This window comes from Ptychodera flava, chromosome 11 (genome assembly GCF_041260155.1).
Source record: "Ptychodera flava strain L36383 chromosome 11, AS_Pfla_20210202, whole genome shotgun sequence".
Lineage (NCBI taxonomy): Eukaryota > Metazoa > Hemichordata > Enteropneusta > Ptychoderidae > Ptychodera > Ptychodera flava.
The window spans coordinates 37,147,411-37,170,259 of NC_091938.1; the positions used below are offsets into that span (position 1 = coordinate 37,147,411).

At 38.2% G+C, this 22,849-nt stretch overlaps 1 protein-coding gene and 1 long non-coding RNA gene across 2 annotated transcripts in view; both read right to left on the reverse strand.

Moving 5' to 3' along the window:
• LOC139144197 (fibrillin-1-like) overlaps positions 1–22,849 on the reverse strand; it is a 136,296-nt gene that overhangs the window by 37,888 nt on the left and 75,559 nt on the right. The window lies entirely within an intron of this gene.
• LOC139144202 (uncharacterized) lies at positions 12,967–21,797 on the reverse strand. Its single transcript, XR_011554784.1, has 5 exons — positions 21,367–21,797; positions 18,816–18,931; positions 17,573–17,812; positions 14,542–14,686; positions 12,967–13,976 (listed from the first exon to the last, which is right to left on the reverse strand). It is a non-coding gene; the product is annotated as an uncharacterized lncRNA (long non-coding RNA).

A 22,849-nucleotide genomic window follows, 5' to 3' on the forward strand; every position in this document is an offset into this window, starting at 1 on the left:
AACGTGTCAGGGGTTGCTGGGCAAGCCTGAATGTCACGAATTTGAAGAAATTTTCGTATTATGTTGGGCCGGGCTAATTTATGTTTTTAGTGTACGTCAGGGGTTTCATCAAGAGCCGGCAGCCGGCGAAATTGACCGGTTACTCTTACGATTTCGCCGGCTACCTTTTTGGAAATTTGAACTCTTTCATTATAGCTAAAATATGTTTTTACCTTCTGAAATGATACGGACAAGTTTCATAAGATGTGTAATCAAACTTTTCAACGGCTTTTATGTGAAACAAAATTTAGAAGACGAGCGACTACTACGATCGCTTTGTACTACGATGCAGCACGGTCTTGCGTATACTGCCTCAATAAAAATCGGAATTGCAATTGACGATTCTATTGGCTACCTGAATTGCTGATTCCTATTTGGTGACCTTTATATACGCTAATGAAAACGTGCATACTACACCTGTCGGCCGTCGTTAGCTCAACTCAAAATGGTCGATGAACAAATGAAGACGGAAGCGATCGCAAGGTCAAGCTTCGCTGTACGATCCTCGGTTTTGAAGTGGACAAAGAAACAAGAGAAGGATAATACGTGGATTTAAACTGTTTTCGTAGGCAATGACCTGATTTTTTTCACGAAAATCTTTTTAGTAAGCCGATGGGCGATGCACTGCGGTTGGCGTAATTGTGAAGGAGTATAGCCAGCAGGACGTATGATATGTACTGACTGCTCTTCGGTCTATCGACGCCAATAAGAACGTCGCGCAGAGTGGTTACAATGCGATCAGACCTCTAAATTCACTTCAAAAGATTTCGTCAAGTTCAATCCAAATGTGCGCTTCTGCATGAACGTACAAATTTTCATATCCTATATTAAGGTTCTTACTTTGCATACCCATATAGTCAAATAACCCTGAGGATCTTGGATTCTATTTGCGAAATATGGTAATGATTGTCATTTTTTTATCATTATTCGTTATATAAATTATCCTTTTTACCTCCACTTTTTCATCTACAGATTCCATACCAAACATCAGGGTTCTTAATTTTAAGCATAACATTATGCATTAATAAGTTTCTAATTTACTGTGCTTAAAATATGAGTTTTTCATCCAGGATGGCATCAACAAGGGGAATGTTTCCCCTTTACCAGAAAATTTCGGGGGCATTTCACCAGTTCATGTGTTCTACTTGTACCTCTAAGGTGTGACTGACACCATTTCATGGCAAGAGGGGGGGGGGGAGTGGTCCCCTTGTCAAATTAATTGGGGGGTGCCAACATTTCAACAGAGGGGGAATTCCCTATCCCCTATCTAGATGTAACACTGTATAATATCATCTACATATCAAATTTATATCATTAATAATGGTGAATTATTATAGTTTACCTCCTAAAAGCATAGAGGCTCTAAGACTTCAGTTTTCTTTGTTCAAATTATCGTCAACATTACCACATTTTATCATTTTTAATTATGAATTATCATATTTAGGCCTAATCTCCCAGGAAAATGGCTTTTATGATATGAACACAAATTGCCCTGGAGCACTGCTGACAATTCCCCCGAAAATACTATATAGAAATTCAAGTGACTGTAAGCTGTAAAAGTAAATTTTTAGCTCATATTTCAGGGTTTCCAGCCTTCGGCCGGGAGGGGGAACACCCCTCCCGGACCCTCCCCCGATGACGACTGCTTTGTGGTCATGGCAGCTGCAAGCCGCCTACTTTTCCATTCTAGCCCCCAACTTCAAAACTTCATGAAACCCCTGAGGTAGGCTGTAGGTGTTATTCATGCTCGGAAAAGCACGTTTCGTACATCGGGTAAATATCGGACATGATGTCGCTTGAAAGATGTGTGGTTCCATGGCCATGCTTGTTAATCATATGTGTGTTACAAATGCTAGCAATGTTCACCAAAGGTGAAATAGTCTGTAAAACCTACGACCAAATCTGATAAGTAGAAGTGCCGGTCAATTTTAATTATACTGGCCGTCAGCGACAAATAAGGGACAGAAACTACGGGGCGTGGATGTGGGCCGGTGTTTTTCGAAACACCGCTACATCAAAAATAGTGGCCCTTCAAAATTTCTTGCACACAAAATTAGTGAACATCCCCTTATCCGTGCATGAAAATCAGTGACCCTCCCCTGTTACTCGAAGCATTTAGGGGTGGACCATTTGTTATCCTTGGGGGTCTGAAAGATTGGGGACATTATTGTTTTTTTTCTACATGTTCCACTGGATTTTTTTCCCTTGTGAATTCTGGCATTTTTTTTTGGGGGGGGGCATTCTTCCTTCACAGAAATGTTGTAATGCAGCGATGTTGCAAAATCAATCTGTTTGTCTTACATCAACGGACTTGTACAGAAAAAGGGACCGGTCCCCCTATTCCAACTTTCGAAAACAGGATGACCCCCATTCAAACTTTCGAAAACAGGGTCCCCCTGCGCGCGACAAAGGTAAAACAAAAATTGGAATTAAATTGAATAATCCAGTGTGTATTTATATGATTATATATATATATATATATATATATATATATAATATTACAAATGTATACAATGTGCCCTCCCGGTTATCACCATAATGGCTTTTATATATATATATATATATATATACTTCTTTAGTTCAAGATCACTGGAGTGCTCAATACTAGAGTAGAGCTAAATACATAACTCAGTTGATCAGGGTAATCTAAAAAATTACATTTCCACTACAAATTTGTTTCGTATAGGCTTCAGAGCCGCCTACACTCATCGGGTGGTTGTGATCGACTTAAACGTTTGGGCTGCTGATTGCATATGTTGTTAGGCGACAAAAAATGCAATCTGTGCCTCCACGAGAAATTCATACTCCTCAGATATCCAAAAATGTGCTCCCTCAACAATAGAAACGAATTAGTATCGACCTGCAGACACAGGAGAAAATTTCTCCTGTGCAGTCACTAATTATGCACCCTTTTGCAACAAACAGTGCCAACAAAAACAAAAGATATTGTTCCCCACCTAACAACATATGCAATCAGCAGCCCAAACGTTTCAGTCGATCACGACCACCCGATGAGTGTAGGCGGCTCTGAAACCTATACGAAACAAATTTGTAGTGCCTGTAATTTTTTAGATTATCCTGATCAACTCAGTTGTGTATATATATATATATATATATATATATATATATATATATATATATATATATATTATGAATGTTTAAAATATACCAAAAAAATTATATATATATATATGTATGTATATATACATATATATATATATATATATATATATAATATATTTTTGGTATATTTTAAACACTCAGTCATACTGTATTTTAATGGAATTGTAGTCATGTCAGTTGTAAGATACGAACTTAAAAGTGTCCATTCTAAAGTTTGAATACAGTATATTGAATGAGCTGTGAATGTACTCCACTCTTTTTATGCATAACCAGATGTCCAGAACTGTTGTAAGAAAATGTGATTGTGAAATATTAGTGCATGTTGCCTTCTAATACTGAATTCTCACAGAGAACAGAAAAGTATCAGGAACTTGTCATGCTTTTCATATGACCAGCAGATTTCATAATGATCAGTACACTGCGCAAAACAGACTTTCACTTTACAGACATCAAGATATTTCTGACATATATCTCTGATATGTTAATTTACTGCGACCGAAAGGGGCGCCGAAAAATATTAAACATCCAGATATCTCTGATATACATAATATCTGATATATGAAAGTCACGCAGCTGAAGGGGATGCTGAAAAGTATATTTTATATTTAAAGAAATGCGCCCGAAGGGCGCGCCGAAAAATTTTAAACATACAGATATCTCAGATGTATGTATGTCTGATATATTACGTTTTGCACTAGGACGGGGATCTGAAAAATATGTCTTATTATCATTAAAGTTACGCGACCGAAGGGCGCGCCGAACGATGCAACTGAATAATGAAATTTGTGGCTGACACAATGCATTTTATGTAATTATGAGCCTTGTCGAAATTAAAAAACACACTGACACCCTACCCCCCCCCATTGGGCATTTCAAAACATGGTGACCCCCTATCACCAAAGTCAAAAACAGGGTATGAAATTGAATGATGAAATTCATGGCTAGCACGATGCATTTGATGCATTTTAGGCAAGTATGAGCCCGCGTCATATTTAAAAAACACTGACCCCCAATAATATTGGGCATTTAAAATACATGTAGGTGACCCCTTCACCAAAGTAAAAAAACAGGGAGACCCCATGAATCCACCGGTCACCTAGGCCAAAGAAACTGACCAGTCCCTCATTCCGCTAATTTTAAAAGTATCCCCGAAAGTATCTTGTGCGAATTATCATATCCAAGCCCTCCCCCAGTATATTTGGTCACAGTGCAAATTCGAAAGAGTTATTTCTGCCATAGTAATGAAAAGATACTGGGCCACGCCCCAAATGAAATGGGAAAATTGGACATTTGGTATATTGGAAATTGAAAAACGGAAATGTGCATTGTGGGAAATTGAGTTTGTCAGAGAGAATTTGAATGGGCGCAAAGTTCCATCCTCTGTATACACACCCACGGCTCGAAATAAACGTTTTCGCCTGGTAGTCCACCATGGGCTACCATTTCAGGGCTCGAAATTAGCGGTAGTCCCGCGTCCACAGACTACCAACTTTTCCCTGGGGCAACCAAAATCCATGAAATGGTAGCCCATACGGACTACCAAAAGCCGGGACATAAAATTCAGCCAGTATTTGGCGTGCAATGGCCAATATCTGAACTGACGTACTTGAGTGACAGGCACTGGAAGTGATGGTCAATGAAAACGCATTTTCATTGCAATTGGATCATAATGTATCAATCACAGACAATATGTCTCCTCCCAACAGAAAGCCCATGGTCTATTTTAGCACTGCTACAGTATATCTAGTCTCGACGTGCTGAGAAAGTCGTGGTCGTTGTCATGATGACTATCAAAATTTCATACAACTCTGAGAATGAAACAAGTTGTCAATAGATTACCAAGCTTTGAGTATCACTGTTGTCCATTAGGCCAAAATAATAAAGATCGTTTCTGTCAGCTGGTCACCGCGTGCGTCATTTCAGAACCTGCGCGTCATGGCTTTTTTTGTTGGGGGGGGGGGGGGTTGTTACATAGTGATCAGTACAGCTATCCTTGATATCCCTGTTTGCATGTCCAAAATGCTAAACAGAAAACGGAAGTATTATGCAGCCAATGATAAATTACTAGAAATTCACTTCATGGGCAGAATCTTGCAAAATCGCTTTTTCTTGTCTGGTTAGTGAAAAACAATATCCCTGAACTAAAATATGCATGGGCTACCAGCCATTGTCACTTGGTTACCAACTTCAGAAAATGGTAACCCAAGTGGAATACCAGGGAAACGTTAATTTTGAGCCGTGCATTTCATGGATTTTGGTAGCCCCAGGGAAAAGTTGGTAGTCTGTGGACGCGAAACTGCCGCTAATTTCGAGCCCTGACACCTATACATATGTAGTATACATACCCGTTTCCTATATTCAATCTCAGCCCAAAGATTTTAAATTTAGAAATAGGCCTAAGAGTTTATAATCAAGATGATAAAACCATTAGAAAATTGAAAATATAGTTACATTTTGATTTTCTTTTTTGAACATGCAAATTGGTTTATTGGTTGGAGGAAACGTGCCATGGATTATAATACTTGACGATGACAGTTTTGTTTTAACATCTTCTGAAATTCTGTCATTTGTCTTGTCAGTGTGATCTGTCCATGTCGCATGCAATCATACCAGCGTATTATTTATTGGTCAACATACAAGAATGATATGCATGTATCGACAGAGTGTCTTCACTTATCTAAAATCAGTGAACAATTCAAAAAGCAAAATGTAACTGAAAATTAATTTTAAGAGGCTTTTGGAAAGACAAGAAGGGTGCATGGAAATGAAAAAGTTACATCCCAAAAGGTTCTTGCTGATACTGATAGATTTTTTTTCTTCCACATTAGCTTGCCAGTTTTTTTTTACAGAACTCATCTAAGGCAGAATTTTTTTCCCCTTGTATCTGCTGGGATTTTTTTTTCTCGAAAATCTTCCAGACCCCCAGGATATCAAATGGTCAACCCCTTAGTAAAAATGTCGGGCCCGACAGACACATCTCTGCGACATTAGCCCACAGGTGTGAACATGTTAGCTGAAATTGTTAAAAACTATCAAAGGTGCCAAGTCATGCTCTGCACAGTTCGAGCAAGATTGTTTTTAAGGTGTTTCGGACACTAGTAACGATACACGACGACACTGCACAATGTGGATCATATATAGACACGCTCATGAGTAGGCTAAAATAGCCGGTATCAACAAGCTAAATGTTAGTGATTTCGGGACTCTAATATCGATAAGACAGTACTACACTCTTAAAATATCTCGACAGCCCGGGTCTGCGAAATCCGCGATGTTTACTCGATAAATTTCGGCAATTGCGGGATTCTAATATCGATACCGGACGGTACTAGATTAATTTGCATTCAATTTATGTCTCCTCACGCCGGTGACTGCTGATCTAGGCCTATATGCCTTTATTGTGTATCTCGTTTACTCGCCTTGACATGCTGAGAAGTACTGGGAATCTTCAAGTAATGACTACACGAGACGTTCAGAGTTCGCTGGTACTATAGACTTTATTTTTCGGTAGATAAGCTTGGCAGTTGCAATCGCCCAAGATGCGCTTCTGCCATAATCAAAATGTCTTGGGTCCGCTGTGTTCCTCTTTCCAATGTTCGTTGAATTGTCTTATAATATGCCTTTAAACATTTTTAAGGCGTGGCTTTGACCTTATAGGTATGAATTATGGATAAAATGGTACATCCAATCATGAATACAAATCTAACAGTTAATGTTCAAACGTCACTTTTACATGTTGCAAAACCCATCATGTGAAATTCCCGTGTTCCTATTTTCATCACTTAAACATATAACACGATTGGAACTAATTTAGGATAATTGGATGGTGAAGTAAGGTCGTTTTAACCTGAAATGTAAGCTCAATTGTTTTTCTTTTTACGTTACACACTTGTTTTATGAGTAATTACAACATTCAGCTATATGGCATCTAATACTTTTGAGAAATTTGAAAATAAGTTAAACAAATTATCCCAAATTAGTTCCAATCGTTTACAAAGGTGACAATTGCAATGTCATTTGAACTACTGGAGGAATCAATTACATCTTACATCTGTAAGGAAGCTTCAAGTATACATCAGTGTACAGCTGATACAATGTCAATACTACCAACTGGGGATGAGATCTGATTATGATCCCATGAAGCTTCAAGTATACACATAGATGTATACTTACAATTTTCTTGAAAAAAATAATGCTTTCTATGATAATATATGAATAATATCTCTGACACATTGAAATTGGTGGGATTCAAGTTGATGACCTTGCCATTTGGCACGGAGTATTAATGTGATATTCACGATGGCTTACATCTATTTGAATATATTCCAATACATTGTACAAAACACAAGAGACACACACAGATCATCCCACAATATGACAGAGACAGAAATACATGTAATGTTGTATAAAAGCATGTTAGGAACTTTTATTTACCATTAAAATATCTGTATTACATTGTAAAAGAGTGATACACAATCAACCAAGTGTTCTTACATATGCAGGCCTTGGAAAACAATAACATATATTTTACTTAATTACAAAGGTGACAATTGCAATGTCATTTGAACTACTGGAGGAATCAATTACATCTTACATCTGTAAGGAAGCTTCAAGTATACATCAGTGTACAGCTGATACAATGTCAATACTACCAACTGGGGATGAGATCTGATTATGATCCCATGTAAATCAGCATGCAGTATTGTGATAAAAGTCTTTACTGTGTAACAAGAGAATTTCACAATACACAGCTTTAATACTTGGCTGCATATTTTTACAGGCATACCAATGAGCACATAAAGCCTAAGACTGATCATTGTACATAATCTGAAATATTCTGAGGAAAATGATGCATCATACCTATAGCTGCATAAAACAGGTTCACAAAGTTTTCAACAACTCAAACATGTTGTTTTTAACCAACTGTACTGGGGTCCACTTGACCTATTCAAAGTATAGGTTGAAATGTTTAGGGGAAGAAGAGTTATGCCAAAAAGTGACCTAGCGGCTGACAGAGTCCTGCTGTGGTGTGCAGAGAATAACTATGTGTGAGACAAATGTGTTGATGAATAATGTACTTGTCGGTTTCAGTGAGTGTTTTTCCAAGAATTTTGGAAAGGTGGGACACCCTAATCCATGATGGTTAAAATAGGGGGTCACCGAGTGAGTGAAGCAAAGCAAAGTCACTGAAGGGAAAAGTACTAGGGGCGTTTTCCAATTGATAATCAATGTCATGAATACATTCATTTCAAAACAACATGGAAACTATCTTTTAATGGTTTGTGACATATTGGTATCATTAAAAGTTTTTATTTGTAAGCAAGCGTAATGGCAGCTGATAAAGCTCAGCTGTGTTATGTAGAGACTACCTATTTCTGACACTTATGATGAAGAGGGTGGAAATCTTTGATAGCTCATTTAAGGACAGCTGTAAAAATACACAATGTCACAATAAGATCATCCGTAAGAACATGTCTGCCAAATATTAAAGCTATCAGATGAGCAGTTTTTGAGAAACAAAGTTTTTCACAAAAATGGCAAAACGGCCCCAAATAATACATGTTTGAGTCATGGCTAAGGACATGAAAAAATTGTAACAAAATGGTCGCCATGCGGCAATATTGGATCATATTGTAACACAAATTGATGTGCATATGTGTGATATAGGTCAATGTCCTTGTACCAACTTTGAATAAAATTGATGTTGAAAGTGCCCGATTTTTGGCTCCGTACATGAAATAATTATAATCAAAGTGAGACTTGAGTGGACACCGTGGGTCATCAGTATGTATTAGGGAGATGGTGCAGTGGCAAAGAATGTGAAATTTTCAGAAGAGTTACTTTCAGAATGTGCTTAGGAATACAATTCAGAATAACATTCAGACACTCACTATGTGAGATAATATTCTGTATATTCCAGAAGAGTCCTTTCAGAATGTGCTTTAGAATACAATTCAGAATAATATTCAGACACTCACTATGTGAGATAATATTCTGTATATTCTAGAAGTAACAAGTCATTGACAATGACATAGTCCCCACTTGTAATAGGAGTATTAGTCTTGATGGGGCAGGGAAATGAGGTCATTAAGAAGTATCACTGGAGTGTATATGTTCAGATCTATGGACACATAGGTCTATGTCATTGTTCCCATTTTGAAACAAGAGGCATGTCTAAGTTATGGTTCTAAATCGGGAAAAAAGATCAGACCTCCAGCTGTATTGGCCTGCCAAGAAATACATATGTGCATAATAAATGAGGTACAAGATGTGACATCTTAAGGTCTACTATCCTATCAAATTGAAGCGTAAAGAACTTGTGGTTACTGAGTTATGCATATATATGCATATTCAAGGTCAAAGGTCATCAAGGTCACGTGACATTTTGCGAAAAAAAACCATTGTATTGCTAATTAATCCATATATGCCAAAATTCAGACCTCTAGCTCTATTGGCTTGCCCACAATTATATATGGGCATAATTAATGAGGTAAAGCATGTGTTGTCATAAGGTCTCCCATCCTACTAAATATAAAGGACATAGCACTTGTGGTTACTTATTTATTGACATAATCGTGTATTTTAGGTAAAAGGTTATCGAGGACACATGACATTTTGTCAAAAATTTCTATCCTATAGTCTGTCCCTATATACTAAAAATCATACATTTACCTCTATTGGCTTGCTCAAAATTAGATATGCACATAATTAATGAGGTACAATATGTGGCGTCATAAGGTGTCCCATCATACCAAATATGAAGGGTGTAGCACTTGTGGTTCCTGAGTTATGGACAAATATGTATATTTGAGGTCAAAGGTCATTGAGGTCACGTGACATTTTTTCAAAAAAAATTGTATTGCTAAGTTATCCCTACATACCAAAAATCAGACCTCTAGCTCTATTGGCTCGCTCAAAATTAGATATGTGCATAATTAACGAGGAACAATATGTGGCGTCATAAGGTGTCCCATCATACCATATATGAAAGGTTTAGCACTTGTGGTTACCGAGTTATGGACAAATATGTATATTTGAGGTCAAAGGTCACGTGACATTTTGTCAAAGCGTATGAGATATCTGCATGAACGGATGGACTCACATGGATGACTAACGGACTGACATGACCCAATCTATGAGCCCCCTGGACTTTATCTGTGGGGACTAAAAACTGTGTCACTGCATCCTTTTTGCAATATGAATACGATGAGAAACTAAATTTTTATTTTTCTTGGCCTTATACATGGGAGTCTATGGACTGCCTTATACATGGGAGTCTATGGACTGCCTTATACATGGGAGTCTATGGACTGCCTTATACATGGGAGTCTATGGACTTCCTTATACATGGAGTCTATGGACTGCCGTATACATGGGAGTCTATGGACTGCCTTAAACATGGGAGTCTATGGACTGCCTTATACATGGGAGTCTATGGAGGTGAAAACTAAAAAGTCCTCTAACACGGCCAAATTTGATCGCATTGTGAAACAAATCAACGTGCATCTGTATGAGGTAGAGTACTATCCTTTTACCAAGTTTGAACGAAATCGCTCCAGGCGTCTCTGAGATATCTGCGTGAACGAAAAAAGTCATAAAATATGCAAATGAGCAATTAATTAATAAGCCACACCCACCAAAATCTAATCAGATCTAAGTCTCATCATGATAATACCAAATACCAAATTGCATGACATTGGACCTAAGGGTTCTTAAGTTATGAGTGGAACAAAATCTGTCTACGGACGGACGGACGGACAGACGGACGGACAGACGGACGGACAGCGGACACACACAGACATTGTGGCGACATAGGACACCTTTGGTGCTTCGCACCACGGTGTCCAATAACAAAATGGCTGTCATGCCGGCATATTGGATCATTTCGTGAAACAAATTGACGTGCATATGTATGATATAGGTCAATGTCCTTGTACCAACTTTGAATAAAATCGGTTGAGATGTGCCTGAGTTATGGCTCTGCACATAAAAAAATCGTAACAAAATGGCCGCATGGCAGCCATATTGGATCATATCACAAAACAAATCAATTTGCATATGTATGATTTATGAAGTAATCCTTGTACCAAGTGTGAGTGAAATCGCTCCAGGCATCTCTGAGATATCTGCGTGAATGGACGCACGCATGCATGGACAGACGGATGCACGGACATGGCCAAACCTATAAGTCCCCCGGACGGTGTCCATGGGGACTAAAAAAATGACAAGAATTGCCTCAAAATACAAATTTGCATATTTCACTAAAATTTGAACAATTAACCTAACTGAGGTCACCCCAAGTGAAATGCATATAAAATTTCAAAGCAATCAGATAAGCAACTTCAGAGAAATAGATTTTGTGACCAAAACAGCAAAAAAATACCTAAAATATAGAAATATGCAAATTCTGCACGAGTATCAAATTTCAAAGCAACCAGACAATTTATGTGATTTCAGAGAAGAGCGCAATTGTGATGGATGACGGACGGACGGATGATGGACGGAGGGAGAGATGGGCAATGACGTAATCTTGATAAGCTCCGCATTGCTGACAGCAGAGCTAAAAGGCTGACAAACAACAATACATATCCACTCATTAGATTAGCTCTGCTTTGCTGATAGTGAAGCTTAAAAGCAAATTCACCCCAAAAATGCTAAAAGTTGACGGATGACCAACAACAACACACACCTACCAGGGTACACAAGATAGGCTCATTCACACTAACTGCAGAGCTAAAATAGAAAACAGTTTGATTCCCTGTCTGTTCTTTTAAAGTTATATCCATTAGAATACAAATAAACAAGTGATGATTACATATATAAATCTCTATTTTTCATAAGCTTGTCTGACTGCTAAAGGTGAATTTTGTTGAAATATTTTCACTTATTGCAACATACACCTTCGAGAAAATGGGACAGGCAACTGCTGTGGTTTCTTTGTGTAATCTTAGTAATATTGAAATATATTAAGTTTATTTGCCAAGCGGTCCCAAACAACAATACTTGGTACTTAACATTGAATCTCATGAACGATCAAACTGATGTTCTGAATATGTACACTGTGCTCTGGCATAGCGCGTTGCGAGTAATGAGGGTCGATGATTGCAAGCAATAGTTTTTATCTCCAAAGCCAACTTCAGATGTAGTTTTGAGCTTTTTTTCTTGATAATGGAATGTGACTTGGTGTGCTGTATTCATAAGTTAGTCCCATTTGCAATAATCTGCAACATTCTCTGTATCCTTTTGTCCACAAGTTGACATTGCCTGAAATCCATATCGCACAAGCTTGAAGATATATCTCCTAGGGAGCCATCATTAGTTACAGCCTGGGGTCAGATGAATGTGAAGGGGTCACCAAAATATTGAAAGCTATAAGGGGGGTTATTCAAAATGTTGAGAGAAAGAAGGGGGGTTATTCAATTTTTGGTGCAAATGTATTGAAACACCTCTCAGATTGCCTACTTCACACATCAATTTCTACAATTTTTACTCAGTAAAATTACACATTGAAAATACCTCTTAGATTACACCAAACTGCACCAATGCACACTACAATTTCTCAAACTTTTCCATGCAAGGGAGGGGAGCAAGCCAAGCGGACACTTTCCCCATCAGCCCTGCATGTTCTTCAATCTGTACTTTCAAGTCTACCCTGTCGGATATCCTAGTGAGGACCCTGTTATGATACCCATACATACACAAAACTGTATGTGGTTGTATACTGGTTATAGTGTAACCTTTGACATCTATGTTTTGTTGTGACTTTGAATTTCATTTGTTGGTTTCACCTTGTTCAACGTCATGAGATAACCAATGATTATCTCGCAGGGTACACAAGGATTTGAATGGTCTTTCCTCTTGCTGTATTTATGTAAATTGTAGAAATACATGTATTGAAATTTAACTTTTCAAAATTGAGTGTGGGGGTCAGTCAAAATTTCCATGTAAGGGAGGGGGGGGGTTACTCAAATTCATCATGGTTTGGGGGGTACTCAAAATTTAGAGTTTCCGACGAAATTCCTCCAACATCTCCTCTCCGACCTGTACTCCGTAAATAATGACAGCTCCCCATGAAATTTGGGCTCCAATAGCTGTAATTTTTGATGAATTTTTCACAATTTCTTTTGATATCAACTCCAGTTTTTTGTTCTTCTTCTGGAAGCTCATTGGGAAACAAAGTGTATCATACATGTGCACATTGCAATGTTATTGACAAGTATATGTAAATCTGGGTCCTGATTGACATGTACACCCTCTGGAGCAGAAAAAGAAGTTATAATGGAATGTTTATAAACAATCATCACAAGTGACAACTAGCTACAGGTCCGTTACTATACTACAGAGATCACCATGATACTGAGGGGAGGCATGAAATAATAATTGTCTTTTCTCAGTGCTCTGAAAGTTGAATTTTTCCTCTCTATGAGCTGGATATATAATTATATAATTATATATCCAGGTATATAATATTATACCTTCAACAGTTCTGTACTAGCTGTATCTGATGATGCTTAGTATTGAGGGTTTTGTCTGTTAAGTTGGCCACTCTTTATCTGTGGTAGGTGCTATGGTTTAGGAGCCTCTGATCCTAACATACACAAATCTGTGTGCTGAGCAGTGTAAGGGTGCACGTCTCTCCACCATACTGACTAATAGGAAATCCTCTACCAAATGGAGGTGCAATCCCACTGTCTTCATCTTGAGACAACTGTCCCTGGTGGTTGGTTCCTTTCTTTGAATGGTAAAATGCTGCCTTATAGTCGGTTTTGGATTTATCCTGCTTCCTCTTCTGCATGGATATACACACCTGTTCCCTAACATAGTAATAATATAAACTCATGGAAGATAATCATGGACAAATCATGGAAGATAATAATTTCTCTTCACAAAAAGTTAGTTTATTTGTGTGTCACATATCCAAGAATTCTTGTGTAAAGGACCAATAAATTTATTTTTCTCTCCGCTATATGCATGTTTCTCTAACCTAGACATCTAAACCATACTTTTTTCCTTCTTGCTCATGTCATATGTAATACAATGTAGATTGGCAACAACCAATGTCCTGCACAGTTTAAGAATGAGGATTGCTGTCACATGCATGTTGTGTATATTCAGGATGAATTAGTGTAAAACTGATGTACCTACATAGTTGCAGCTGGCAATGTCAATTAAAATACAGAATGTATCACTAATATTTTTGTGAACCTGTGATTCTAAATAGTATTCTTGTAATTGTAAACATGCTAGACATGTGTATAGCTATAAAGACAACTAACATAAAACACTTTGTGCAAGTTACAAGATACCAGTTCCAGCACATCTTTGCAACAGCCACTTGTGTATATATACTGTGGTGCAAGGACTAAAATGGAAATTTACCTGTTTTTTGATCATTTCCATTCATCTTTCGTAATAATGTCATGATCCAAGTCCAATCCCAAGCCCTCCACTTTGTCTTTAATGCTCTTTGTCAAGGTCAATGGTATTTCTCATCCTTGATATTGCGCAGCATGCACTGCTGATCCTGAATTGTAAACACATAGACTCGTGATTACTTATAACTCTTTAAATAACAATGATAACCGGAATGATTAAAATACATTTGGTGATGGGATGTACTACAATGAATTGCAAACACTCTGTATGTCCTTAACCCTAATGATGATAAGCATTAGACACATGTAAACATTCTAAATCACGTGTGCATACCAGATGTATTCTCTCATTGGAATATACTTCATCATAACAGTTTTATGGATCCTACGAATGAAGCTACATGTATTGAATGTCTAGTCATGTGCATTTATCATATCATCTGCATTTCACTAGGCAATTCATAGAGTGCCAAGTGGCAAGAAAATTTTTTAGCAAATTCAGCTAAATAAGAGAAAATAACTTACCAAAAATGTGTAAGCAATGATTATCACAACAAAGTTACTGATTAAATAGTATGGTAGAGGTGTAATACATTTGATCTACTCAAGAGGGTATTTAAAAAAAGGACTACAAATGTGTATGACAACAGCAGTGTTTCCGCTGCCATTCGCAAGAGCGTGAAATGGCAAATGAAATGTCTGCAGATTGGGAAATATTTTCAACTATCCTTCGCCAAACTGGTCTGTGCTATTTTTCAGGGGGCTGATCGAGAGTGCAGTTAAAGCCGCACTTTTCAATCCCAGGTTCTCGCATTAGTGGAGTTCTTCTCCCAGTCAAACACTTGGCCAGTACGATGTTTGATTTCTATAACATTAATTACACAAACTGATCTCAACCTTTTATCACCTTTTGCTAATCCTGCAAACAGAGTTTATACAAGCGTTTGATTGACGGTCAGTTTAAATCGCCAACAGTCACAACAAACACTCGAATTTCCTAAAAAATTGTCTTCTAGTCGCGTTAGACTTTTAATATAACCACAGAGTCCGATCGGCAGCAACTTCACGCTGACCGCTTGGCAGTCTGTCTGCCTTCTTGTGGCCGGGGAAAACTAAAAAGTGGCATTTTCTGGAGCGTGTAACCTTGTGTTGACTGTTTGGTGTCCACTAACACAATGAACGCTGCTATAGCTTTGCGTCCTTTTAAAGGGAGGCTCCACCTTTAAAAGGCAGAGAGATTTTTTAACATCCCTGGCTGGTCATTCTTTCCTTGCTTTAGTGTGCAGTCTCAGAAAACTATTATAATCAGTAACTTATGAAGTTATATGCCATGCTTTCAGATGGCTGCATGCAATGACCTTGTTATTTTATGACAAGTGCTTTGTAAACAATGCTTTAACATAGTCAGGAAATACTGATTGCAGTATATTTTCAAAAACTAAGCAGACAACAGCAGCCAATGACAGCAAGGGTGGTGAATAAAATGAAACCAGTGTTTCAAAAACGTCACCGTAGGACACTACTGCAGCAAACTCAGAGGCAGCTATTAATGAGCACAGTGTGGTAAACTGTCAATTGGATGACGTCCTGAGCCAAACTTCATGCAAATGTTATAACCTATGCAAATACAATGACCAGCCTATCCACAAACAATTACTCAGCATCGCAGGTGACTCTGGACTATCCAGAATACACATACAGGTACCTGCTATGGAAGATGACCCAGGCCTATCCTGAATACAACAGGTACACATTTTTGAAAATGACCTGGGCCTATCCTGAATACGATACAGGTACAGACTGTTTGTATTAATGATAGGCCTTAGTCATCTCCCATTTTGTATTCTATATAGGCCAGCTGATTTATCATACATGTACATACTGTGTGCATATATGTGTATTGGCTTAGGCCATCCTCCATTGCATATATTATGTGTATTGTGGATATATGTCTGTGCCATCTTCCATACCATGTGAATGCATTTGGATTGAGGATAGGCCCGGGTTATCTTCCATACTGTGTACATGTATTTGTGGATATAGGCTGGGGTCACCTCCTGCCATGATGTGTACACGTACTGAGTAACACTGTATTGTGGATAGGCATTGGTCATAATATTTGCATGAAGATATGCCCAGGATGTTGTCCTGTTGAATGTTTACTACGCTGAACAACAAGCAGCACACTGCGACATGCTAAGTCGTGTTCGAGTACAATTAAGCAAAAAAGATAATTGCACAGGTTGTCCGCAGAGTTGCAGGGTAGTAGTAGTTACAAAAAAGAAAGTGTACCAGGAATAGTTTGTTGAATTTCCATGACTAGTGTTTTAATAAGAGAAGAGTCAGCTTTTTTTTCTGTAAGACATATAAAGTGGCCAGACAGGATATTTTAAAATACATGTATACACCCAGTTTGATTTTGAAACTATTAAGCATTTACTGCTTGGAGTACACCTTCTTTAAGTGAACAGTTGGTTTAATAATCAGACTCTGTGATTGGAGAACTGAAAGCACTTGATGATTGAGGCAGAAGCTATGGATCTTTCAAAGGAAACATCTTGAAGTTACCCTGTCAATGATGCAATACTTGTAATACATCTTGATACATTTACAAAAGTGCAAAATTAAGTCACATAAGTGTGTGGCACACAGGAAATAAAATTTGTTGTGAATGTTATTAAGAAAGCAGTTTGTTCCATAAAAAATAGTTGTTTATTTTCATTGCCACTAATTATCAGTCGGTCAGGATGAGTCCTACTTAAATTTTTAAATCACAAATGTCCAATGGACCTGGTAATGTATTACCTTGAATAGAAATGATTATTGGACCAGTTTAATGTCATCTTGCCACTGTAGCAACTGATAGGACCCACCTGAGTATATATATACAACTGTCAGTTGGATAAAAATCATAAATGCAATTACATGTAATTTTGATGGCTATAGTTCTGGCTAATCAATTTTGGTCTCAATTAGCCAGAATGGTTTAAGGGAAAATTTACCCAGTGGAAACACTGAACAGTGTAAGTACAAACCTGTGCCACAGCAAGGACCCATTGTCTTAGGAAAATAAATATATTGATGAAAGATTCCCTCAATTCCACAGGTTTTTGCTCTGCATTGATGACAACACCATCATCTCTGTTCAGTGTTGGCTCTCTGCATAGCCACACACTGTGTATATGCTTTGCAATGGAGGATGGTATTGTCACTATGTTGCTTTTCACCTGGTTGTCATTGCCCAGTATGCACTGCCTCAGCAAGGGATCTTGAATCTGATTGGGTGAAAAGAAACATTAACTTGAATCATGCAATGTAAATATTATCTCCTGCAAATTGCTGACATTAGTTTACATCAGTTCATTCTAAAACATGGCTTTTTATATGCAAGATAAGACAACTTGATTGTTTATGACTTCTGTAATTTTAATTAAACCTTCCATCACTGGTATAACTTTGCCCTAAACCCATTGTAATCACTGGTGATTGTGGACCTTTTAAAGGAAACAGGTACATAATGTAGGTCAAGACGTGTATTCAAGCAAGTAGCAATATCTTTATATATTTATTTCAAAGAAAGACCAACAGGAACAAGTCACATTAACAGGCTCCATAAAATAAACATAATAATATGAATGCATGAAGTACAATAAACAATAAACAACAAACAACAAACTATATGAAACCATTAAAAATGTACAAATTTAAGCATGGCATTCTGACCAAGCATCTGAAACTTTGACAAGATAAAGTGTTGTCAATGGCAGGGTTGGAAATGCACGATTCATTTAAAGTAGCCATACATCTTTGAAGAGCCAAGTACCTAAAAACATCGAGTTTTATACTGCGAGTTCTTGTACATGTAGTTTACTGAGAAACATCAAAATTAATATGAAACATGATTGGGACAATCATACATATTATTCACATATTTGTATAAAAATATAAATAATCTCCAATGATAAAGAGGCTAAAGGTTAAAACGCTTGCAGAATTATCCATTATTATTTCAGCTGTAAGGATGCTATGTTTGAAACAGAAGAACTTCATGAATTTCATTTGCACTTGCTCTATTTTGTCCTGTTGAATTTTTTGCCAAGGAGATCACACTACAGACGCATATTCTGAAATACTTACATGTATTAAAGTTACGTAGAGAGCATTGAGGGAGTTGATGTTGAAGAAAGTATTACAATTCCGCCAAATAAAACCGAGCATGTGAAAAGCTTAACTGATAACGAACGAGACATGTGCAGGAAATTGAAAATCAAATCTTACCTGATGAAGGATTTTGTCAAAGAGCAGTTATCAATCTTTGATTCTTGTTCCTTCTAAGTTTCACATACATGTACCTCTGAGGCTTTACGACCAGGTTACGCGAGGTATACTAACAGCTGTAGGCAAATGTCAACGAATACAATGAATTAGAATCTTGCAGATAGTCCTATTTCTCACCGTCTGTACAATGGATACTCAACTTTCTAATCATAGAAGCTATGATATATGGGTCAAAAGATCAGTAAAATCATACACTCATTCATTATGTATTACCATGCTATAGACATCTCATTTAATTGGTGGAGCAGAACCATGTGACTGACCACAAATACACAGTATGTAATGGTTTGTTTTGATGTCCATGAATATAAATAATGCTGCTAACATTGTGACTTTTCATCAAAAATGTAAATTGTCAATTGTACAAAGATCATAATCAATCACAAAAACAAAATGAAGCACTTGTGGCCCAAGTTATACATTTTTTAAAAATCTCCAGATTTGACAAATTTTTAGGGTGGCCATGACTGTGCATTGCTTATTACATGCCTTGATGTGAGTGCAAATCAATGAATTGATTGAAAAGGAACATCCGGGGAGTTAGGGGGTCGGTGAACGATGTACTGACTGGTTTCCATGGTTACCAAGGCCAGTGAAGCCCTACAATGTTTTCGACATCTAAGTAGACCCTGAATGATAGATGTAAAATATACATGTGCACACTTCTATTTTGACCTTCGTTAAAATCCGTTGATGCTGGTCAATAATGGTAAAACTGTTTGAAAATGTCCAGCATATAACTAAATGTCATACAGCATTTATAACCAGAGGCATGTAATAAAAATATTGTTGCCTGAATACATGGGTTTATGTGCCCTCGCAGCAGGAAACGATTTGCCATCCTGGTGTCTGGCAAATTGTCACCTGTTCTCTGGCACATAAACCCATGTATTCAGGCAATATTGCACAAGTTCTGGGGCTCCGTTGTCTTTCACATGGGAAATTTTTGTAAATCTTGATGATTTTCTAGGGTTTGTTGGTAATATCATGGAAATAACAGGCTCTGCCCCGACCATTAACGTTTATCTATAGGCTTTGGCAAGACTGAAAGCCAAATAAGCTTGCTCGCTAAGCCTTGTAAATTCTTGACTTTCCTCTCGCCCTTGGCCATAAATGAATAATAATGGTCAGAGCATCACCCATTATTTCTATAACATTAATTACATTAATCATAATTAATATTGTTAAAATATCTGTGATAAGGCATTTATGTACAAGAAATTAAATTTTGGAATTTCACCAAATGCACTACATGGATTATATGTGGCCTCTGTTCATTTACCTGCCAGCCTTTCCCCTGAACCGGAAGTTTACAAGGTCCCGTTCGATTGATTTCCCTGAACGCTACATGTAAACAATAATTGTAGAGCGGACTTTCAGACCTTCAGAATGAAAATGATTATCAAATCTGTGACTCCATGAAAGTTAAATATGCAATAATTTGCAAAGTTAAATATTAACTATGCACACACCGGAGTTTTTATACACCAGTTTAGCATGGAGCCAGAAATGGTATTTGTTCCTAGCTCCATGAGTGTAGGTAAGGAAACTGTGAACACACACTCATGCTTACGATCCATGATACTGTACAGCATGTAAACCATTTTACTTGACAAAAATTCGTCAGTGCATGCACTGTCCGAACATAAAGCATACGGGCTCGGCACAGCTGCTTCCGATCCCGTGAGAACAAGCTTGATCTCACCATGGAGGTAATCTCTCCTTCTACCTCCATGATCTCACAGTGTGACCTCTATCCGTATGATACCTCCTGGCCGCTGATGCCATATCGTTTTAATCAAACATCTCTGTACAGTACACTGAATCGCCAGCGTATGTAATGCAATTCAGCTCCCGTACGTATGTACGTGTACGTGTTCCACATATGAAAAAAATCTAAGACACGAACACGAAAAAGAACGTGTGTGACTAAGCAAGTACACTACGTAGCCCTGCGTACAGGTCTGTATTCCCGGCGTTACGGCCTCCGCCACGCCTGAGACCTGTACGCACGGCGATACTTATACAGTGAATCATCAGGTTACCTCAGCTGACGAAAGGGGTAAAACCCCCAGCTCTGCGTGGCAGCAGGGCAATGTTTTACCGGCGTTATAAGGCGGGAGGCCGTATAACCCCGGTAAAACACAGTCCTGCCACGCACAGCTAATATACCCATGCCGTGAATAACCTGCGGTTTCGTGCAACGTTCACTCTTTCGATCCTCGGCGGTTCTAGCGTATGACCATATGTTGACACAACTGTCACACCACATATGATCGACTATACACCGAAATCAGTGCAATGAATATATCAAATTCAGTCAATTCGAGTATAATATGATCGAGCGTACCTCTGCGTGGCAGGGCTGTGAGTCAGTGTGTTCACCGTCCCTCCACCCACGAGGGACGGTGGTGTGTTGAACACACAGTCGACTCGTGGCACGCACGCACAGCTACTAACATATTTTAATTGGCAGTACAGAAGTACTTACGTGGGAGGATGGACTTCACAACTCGAGCAAATAAGTTATCATCAGAGCTGTTACCCTACAACGGTGAGACTTGGCTTGAGTACGATGTAGCCTATACGGCGCCGCGTTGAGTTAACTTTCGCCGAGGCCAAGGGTTTCATTCTGCATCCACAGTACCGGTCACCGCGCCGACCGTGTGCGGTCAGCGAAACATAGGTCCGCTTTACACATGTATATCCTTCCATGACAAGCAATCAAGTACGCCATTCTCAGCTTTATTTCGACAATACGTCAACGAAACTGAATGTTCAAATTTTACAGAATGCTTTATACAATACAAACCAACACTTCTAACACATTAAGCTTTCAATTGTAGTGTTAATTTAGCTTCGCTACACTTCGCGACACTTGTTCTCATTTGCATACAACTTTGTATATCGCTTCTTGCACTAGATGTTTTTGAGAGCGAGTAGCTGAGGTAGGCTGGGATACGACTTGGGCCCAAGAACGCTGAATTTCGGCAGTAATTGGCTTTTTTACGTCAAGTCCAAAAATGGATTTGAAGTCACCGACCCTACGTACGGGTCTTTGCAGGGCTGTGGTGAGCGGCGCGATGTAGGGCTAGTTAATTGGGCTAGTTGACCCCAAGTGAAAATAAATGTGTTCGCGATCAAATCTTCCTATATTTTTTTCAGAATTTTCGACAAAATCATTGCTTCTTACATCTTTTGTAAAATATAAAATACTAAAATAAAAATGCGATGTGCCATGTCTCCTGATTTCTAAGATATCGTTTGTTGACCGTTCGACGGAATACTCATTTCGCAAATTCAACACTGACCGCCAAATAATCTTAATGAGATGAGATCATTCTAGACATCCTCCAAATTATCCAACCATTCGCGTTAGAGTTCAGCTCGCTTAGAGTATCATAACATTCTTCGGCCTTCTTTTAGATCGACCCTAATCTCTCCCATTTAGGAAATAAATACACAAGCTACCTTGACAAAACTTCGTGCACCATCCAGGACCAAACGCACTACAAATCTGTCTTGACGTCATCATCTCCTTACATGGTAATCGGCATACCGTATTTTTTAGCAAAGGAGACACAGAATATGTCGGAGTATTCAGTTTCAAAACGTATTACATCGTGTGATGTTGTCAAAAAAGGTAATGTTACTGCAGTGGTATAAATTACAAAACACAAAAGTTCAAATCAGTTTATTTTGAACTGGCTTTACCCAACATTTCATATTGTTTCTTATGCCAGATTTGACCACGTGCTTACTGGCGACCCCTTTACATGCAAATTTTGTGTCAAATGGTGTGTTCTCCTGGAAAAACAAACGTACGATTTCTAAATGAAGGAGGCGAAATTTGCCCTCAAAACTCGAAACCACCCCTTTATGGGGTTTACTAAGCTATTTTGAACGAGCTTCTCGAATCTGCAGCTCTATTTCGAAATGATGGTCTGGTTTTCTCAGCTCAAGGATAAGTGTTC